Source organism: Artibeus jamaicensis, unplaced genomic scaffold (genome assembly GCF_021234435.1).
Source record: "Artibeus jamaicensis isolate MK-2021 breed Jamaican fruit bat unplaced genomic scaffold, CSHL_Jam_final contig_387, whole genome shotgun sequence".
Taxonomy (NCBI): Eukaryota; Metazoa; Chordata; class Mammalia; order Chiroptera; family Phyllostomidae; genus Artibeus; species Artibeus jamaicensis.
The window spans coordinates 12,432,811-12,438,525 of NW_026521812.1; the positions used below are offsets into that span (position 1 = coordinate 12,432,811).

Sequence of the window (5,715 nt, forward strand, 5' to 3'; positions counted from 1 at the left end):
GTGGGGATTAAACTATCATATCTTTTGTGTCTATAGTCACCAGATAACTAAAGAACTAAATGAGCTACACTTTGTTTTTCAGAACACGAATAAAGGCTATCATTTTATTGTTTGCCTATGTTTATAAACTGCTGCCAGAGGGGAAAAAAAGTAACTCTCTTCTTAGTTTACTGAGCACAGCTAAGCAAATGCTTTCTTTCATTACCTCACTTACTCCCGAGTTAAAACAGCCTGTGAGGTACGCAGTGTTATTTCATTTAACAAAAGAGGGAACTCAGGCTCGGATAGGTTAAATAAGTCACCCAAGATCTTTCTACCTGCAAACGCTGGAATCAGGTCTCAAAAGTGTGCTATGTCTAGCCTGTGATCTTCACCTCCACACTACATAACTTCCCAGTAACAAACCTCACAAAGTTTCACTCTGCATCACGTTCTATATAAAATAGAATTCATGAAGCTCTTCTTCCTAAATAAGCTTTCACTTTAAGATGACATCATATTTGCTGAGAGCTCAGAAAGATAAACACTTTAATCAGGTACTGCTGCTCCTTAACAACAATTTTGCATGTTTGTGTGTTTCACTATTTCTCTCGAAGTATATATGCCTAAATATCCCCCCTTTTTTCATCCTGCTTTCTACTCATTTCTTCTGATTTCCACTTATGTCTAAACATACACAGTAAAAACAAAAGATAAAATACTTTAGAATAGCCAAAGCCTGAAAATTATAATTTTATTCAGAGAATATCATATAGTGAGTATTTGAAGATCACTTACCTGGACTTGAGAAGAACTAATTTCTTATTAGTAACTAAATTAACTCTTTGTTGCTAAAAACATGATCAATTTTACTGTTTTCTTCCATTCCTACCCCATTATTCTGTACAATTTTTCCTTTTTCCTATAATTAAATATCAACAACTTATTCATATTCTCTTTATAAAATATGAGCTGGCCTAGAATGACAACCTTCTCTTGCATATCTTTATATTCTCTCCCAGCCCTTTTTGTGTAAGGTAATGTCAAAATAGAGACACATTTAGCTTTTTTTGGATAATGTGCTTTTGTTTTGTTTTGTTTTTGTTTTTGTGCTCTTGTATTTCAAGTTCTTTCCACAACAAGGCCTTAGTAACCCCCAGGTTCAGGTATGCCTCTGGGCTTTGTCCACTGCAGTCTTGTATTCATGCTTGGGTTTGGATATCTGTTCATCAACGTTAAACCCCTGGATAGAAGATGTGACCAAGCAGGACCCCTCTTCCGTGTCATGAGTCCTTTGCTGACTTCAGAGATGACAGCAGTGGCCAACGTAGAAAACCCAGTGGACTTTTCATATGGAACTGAGCTGTGATGAGAAAGAAGTGCCTGCCAGGAATATCATCATTTTTTCCATGACCCTTTCTCTCAAGTGTCTAAAGATATAGCAGTGAATAATTTTTGAAAATACTGGATAATTCAAAAAAAAACGCAACACCACCACATGCTTCCAATGCATTGTGCTTTCAGATATTTTGGGTTAAGTTCAGGTGCTGGATGAGCTGATGGATAAGTTCACCTCCACTGCCATGGGAGCCCACCTTGAGGAAACCTACTCAATTTGGGGGGTCCACTAAGAGATGGAAAGGGCACAGGAACCCTGAAATCTCCTGGAAATTCTTCCCTGGGAAGGCAATTTTATGAAAGAGGTCTTCCAAGCAAATGACACCAAACTTTCCTGGATGCTCCTCAATCACTGAGTTGCCTCAAAGGGATTTTATTCTTGACCTTGGCTTGTTCACATTTCAAGATGAGTTCGCTGTCAGACTTCAGATTTGGCAATACCCAGGTCACATAGATTTCACTATACACAGTGTTTTTATGGTTGGAGAGGTCACTCTGACAAAGACACCGCTGAAAATCTTCAGGCAAAGCCTTGCACTGGTCTTCTGTACCATTAAACTTACTCCATTAAGCTTTGGATGCTACAACAAAGGCCAAGGAATGTTCATCTGGCACTTCCAAACCACAAGGTTTCACTTTTAGTCATCTGAGGTGCAGCCTACGTTGTTGCTGCCAGGCATGATGCAAGCACTATTCCAGTCGCTGAAACCTGAGATATTTTCATCTGCTCCTCCTATTTGAAAGTGCCTGCTTTGCCTGGGTGGCTTTGAAAGCCTGAGAAGTCTTTCTCTTTTTTAGATTTTCTGGAATCAAAGGGGTCTTTTTTCTTTGCCCTTCTTCGCCGTCAGTAGCTACTGCTGTAGCTACTGCTCATGCACAGTCGTACCACGTGAGGAAGAGAGGACCCGCTCTATGTTGCCCTGACCATAGAGATGTCTCTTCTAGCTCACACGTGGGATAGCAAACTCCCTCTTCCGAGCAAGAACCGCTGAGGGCTTGCTAACTCTGATCCCTGCTAAAAGTTGCACGAAACCTTCACACCATTTCTGATCGTTTTAGAGCCCTGTGATCTTCAAACTCAAGCTGTTTTCGTTTAAGCTAGTCTCGTAATGCTGGTGGCTGGGCTATAAACAATGAAATGCTTCCCACAATGCCCGGATAATGTAATTTTAAGAAACTTTTCTTTTTTTTTTTTTAAAGATTTTATTTATTTATCTTCAGAGGGGAAGGGAAGGAGAGAGGGAGAGAAACATCAATGTATGGTTGCCTTTTGTGCATCTCCTGCTGGGAATTGGCCTGCAGGGAACAGGTCTGCAACCCAGGCATGTTCCCTGACTGGGAATCGAACCTCGATTGTCTGGTTCGAAGGCCCGCGCTCAATCCACTGAGCTACACCAGCCAGGGCTCAGAAACTTTTCTTTTACATTACACAAATAATTCACGAATGTATTCCGTTTTTTAAAAATTTAAGACATGGAGATGAAATCGAGCCACCTTTGAAAGCCACCTTCAACTGTTAGTCCTGCCATCCCCAACAGGTAACTGTCTCCATTACACGTGTCACATGTTTATTCCTCACCCTGAGTTAATGTTTTTTACCCAAATGTCTTGTAGGTCCAGAACGACTATTGTTTTTTTACACATCTGTGTGTTTACGTACCATATTTTTTACAACTTTTATTTTTATTGTGAAGTCTTAAGAATTGTGTTGCTATTACTAGACATAAGTCTGATTCATTCTTTTTAACTTGCATTGTATTTCATAGAATACAATATTAAGATCTGTTTAACCACTCACTCCCCATACAGAAACATTTAAGTTCTGGCCAAGATTTTATTATTATATATGCTGCTGAAATAAACATTTGAGTTTATTACTCTTTATATACATATGTCATTCTAGGGCAGACACTGACCTGGAGCTTCTGGCTTGTGCATAGGTCTTACACGAAGAGGCATTTCTGTCTAGAAAGTTACAGGGTCATAAAGGCTTGGGCACTAAAGGAAGAACCTCTTCAATCTTGGAGTCGAGAGCTTTAAAAATCCTATCAATTTAGCAGCAGTTGTATTTTTTTCCCATGGAAAACACACTGTAGCGGAAACCAAAGGAAATGGACACTAACCCCCTTCTGCTGCTAATTAGAAGTTAAGTGGCCTTTCCAAATTCCCATTTCCTCATTCTATGGTATTAGGGGGCGGGACTAGATGATTTATTTCTCAGAAATATTTCAGAAAAATGGCATATATCTATTCTTCTTTTATGGATTCATTCACAAGTATACACAAGGCATTACAATGCACGATGTTTCCCTAAGGACTAACAAGACACAAAACCAGGAAACAAAGCAATGTATAAACAGATAGGTATCATTTAAACAAATGTATCTAGGAAACAAAATGTGTGCTTTCTGAGAGAGAAAGAGAGAGAAGATAAACACTTAGATTTATTTAGTTTGCTTTGTCTGAATAAAGCAGCTGCTTGGTACAGCTTTATCTGCGAACAGTAAAATCTGGAATGAAGTTGCTGCCTCCTCCCAGTACCCTGCTCAGGCGGAGGCAGGGGTAGATTTGTCTGAACCAGTGCTTACCTGTTTCTCTGGCCCCAGTGTAGTCACTGCCAGGAATGGCTTTGGCCAACAGTGACCCTTGGAGTTCTGGGGGCTGCTTCTGTGTTTCTAAGACTCTTAGCTCCCCAAATTCTGTCTCAAGGCCCATCTGATGGTTGTTTTCCTAAATAGCTTCCTTTCATCTGCTACTTCATCAACTGTACTTAGCACACACCCATAGTACATAAAGAAGGGCTCAAGAAGGAGGAAGTGTACAGGAGGGACTTCCTCAATAAGAGACTTGTGAATATAATACTTTTTAAAGACCAAAAAAAAACCCAACTATTTTTTATCAAGGTTTTTAAGATTCCTCTTCTTCAGCACTGAGCCTATGTTTATTTTAGCTTTTTTTCCTTGAAGTTACAGTATCTTCAAAGGCAAAATGATTATAGGAAGACACAAAAAGATGAATCAAAATGTAGACAATGTAAAGTAATTCAAAACATTGAGTTAATCTTCTAGGAGGACAGCCAGAAATAAATTATATAATGTATAGTTATATTAACACTGCATTTACAATTACAATACAAATAATGAAAAACGTGACCAGGAAAGAACCATAACTCCCTGTCTGGCGATGCCATGCTTGGTCCAGTAGATCAATGCAGTTTCAATGTAGACTGTCTATCCACACAGAGTGGAAAAATTGAAACACTTTCTGAGTGGCTGAGTTCACAGCATGATGTCACTAAGCCTTTGACAATTATATACATTTGGTTAAGCTTAATTGAGTTCAGGTGACAGAATTTGATCTCTTCCAAAAGGAGTCTACCTTTCATTGGAAGTATTTCAAAGTTCTTAAACCTCAAAACCAAATTAATTCAGAATGTGCTACCTTTAAACAAAGAAAAGAAAAACAAACAGGGAGAGAGAAACAGGCTACCTGTATGTTTTGCAAGGCCTCAGCATGGTTAATGCAATAAGAAAATAATAGCTCTATAAACATTAGAAATTACTATTCTGGACAAGTCAAGGAAAATGTTTTTGCCCAATTTTAGTATTTTTTAACAAATTGCTTGAGAAAAGCAGGGTAGTAGCATGGAAAAAGCACTGGACTGGAAGTTAAGAAACTAGGTTTTAGCTGCTGCTCTTTCATTAACTTGCACTGTGTACTTACAGGATTTAATTTTACTTCTATAGACTTTCTTCAGCTGTAAGAGAGAGCGAGCATTCAATCTATGTCCTCTTTCAGCTTTAACCCAACAACTGAGTCAGCTATGACTTCCAGTTGTTCGTGTAGAAAAGTAGCAGATCAGGGAAGCCCACACAGTTCAGTTCAACAAAAGCCAAGTGACGTTGAAAGGCGTTCAATTATTCAGTGGACCGTATGCTGCTCTTTGTGTATTTCACCTCACTCTATTGGATAAATACTCCTCCCTAGATTGTAGTGCTTCGTCAGTAAGGTATATAATAAATTCAAAATTTTGGACCACAGAAAGTTCATCAGAAGTCTTATACTTGAGCCTGAACCTTCCACTTTAAAATCTTTTCCTAGTAGACAGGCTAATTCTCTGACCATGAATAAATAATATGGTAAATATAATTTAACATTTCTTTGTTCTAACCATTGTTAAAATTATATTTTAATTTCTGTAGTGTAAAAGTTAGTACTATCTGAGATAGAAAATATTTTTACTTAATATTTTTGCATATTTCTTCTAAATATGAAATGTAGAAAAATCCTCTAGATTGTTAATCACTATATCACAGGCCTCTGGCTTGCTGCTCTGTT

At 38.3% G+C, this 5,715-nt stretch overlaps 1 pseudogene; it reads right to left on the reverse strand.

The window, feature by feature from the left end:
• Positions 1–1,499: 1,499 nt before the first annotated feature.
• Positions 1,500–4,092, reverse strand: LOC119045017 (60S ribosomal protein L7-like 1; annotated as a pseudogene).
• Between the last annotated feature and the right edge of the window lie 1,623 nt (positions 4,093–5,715).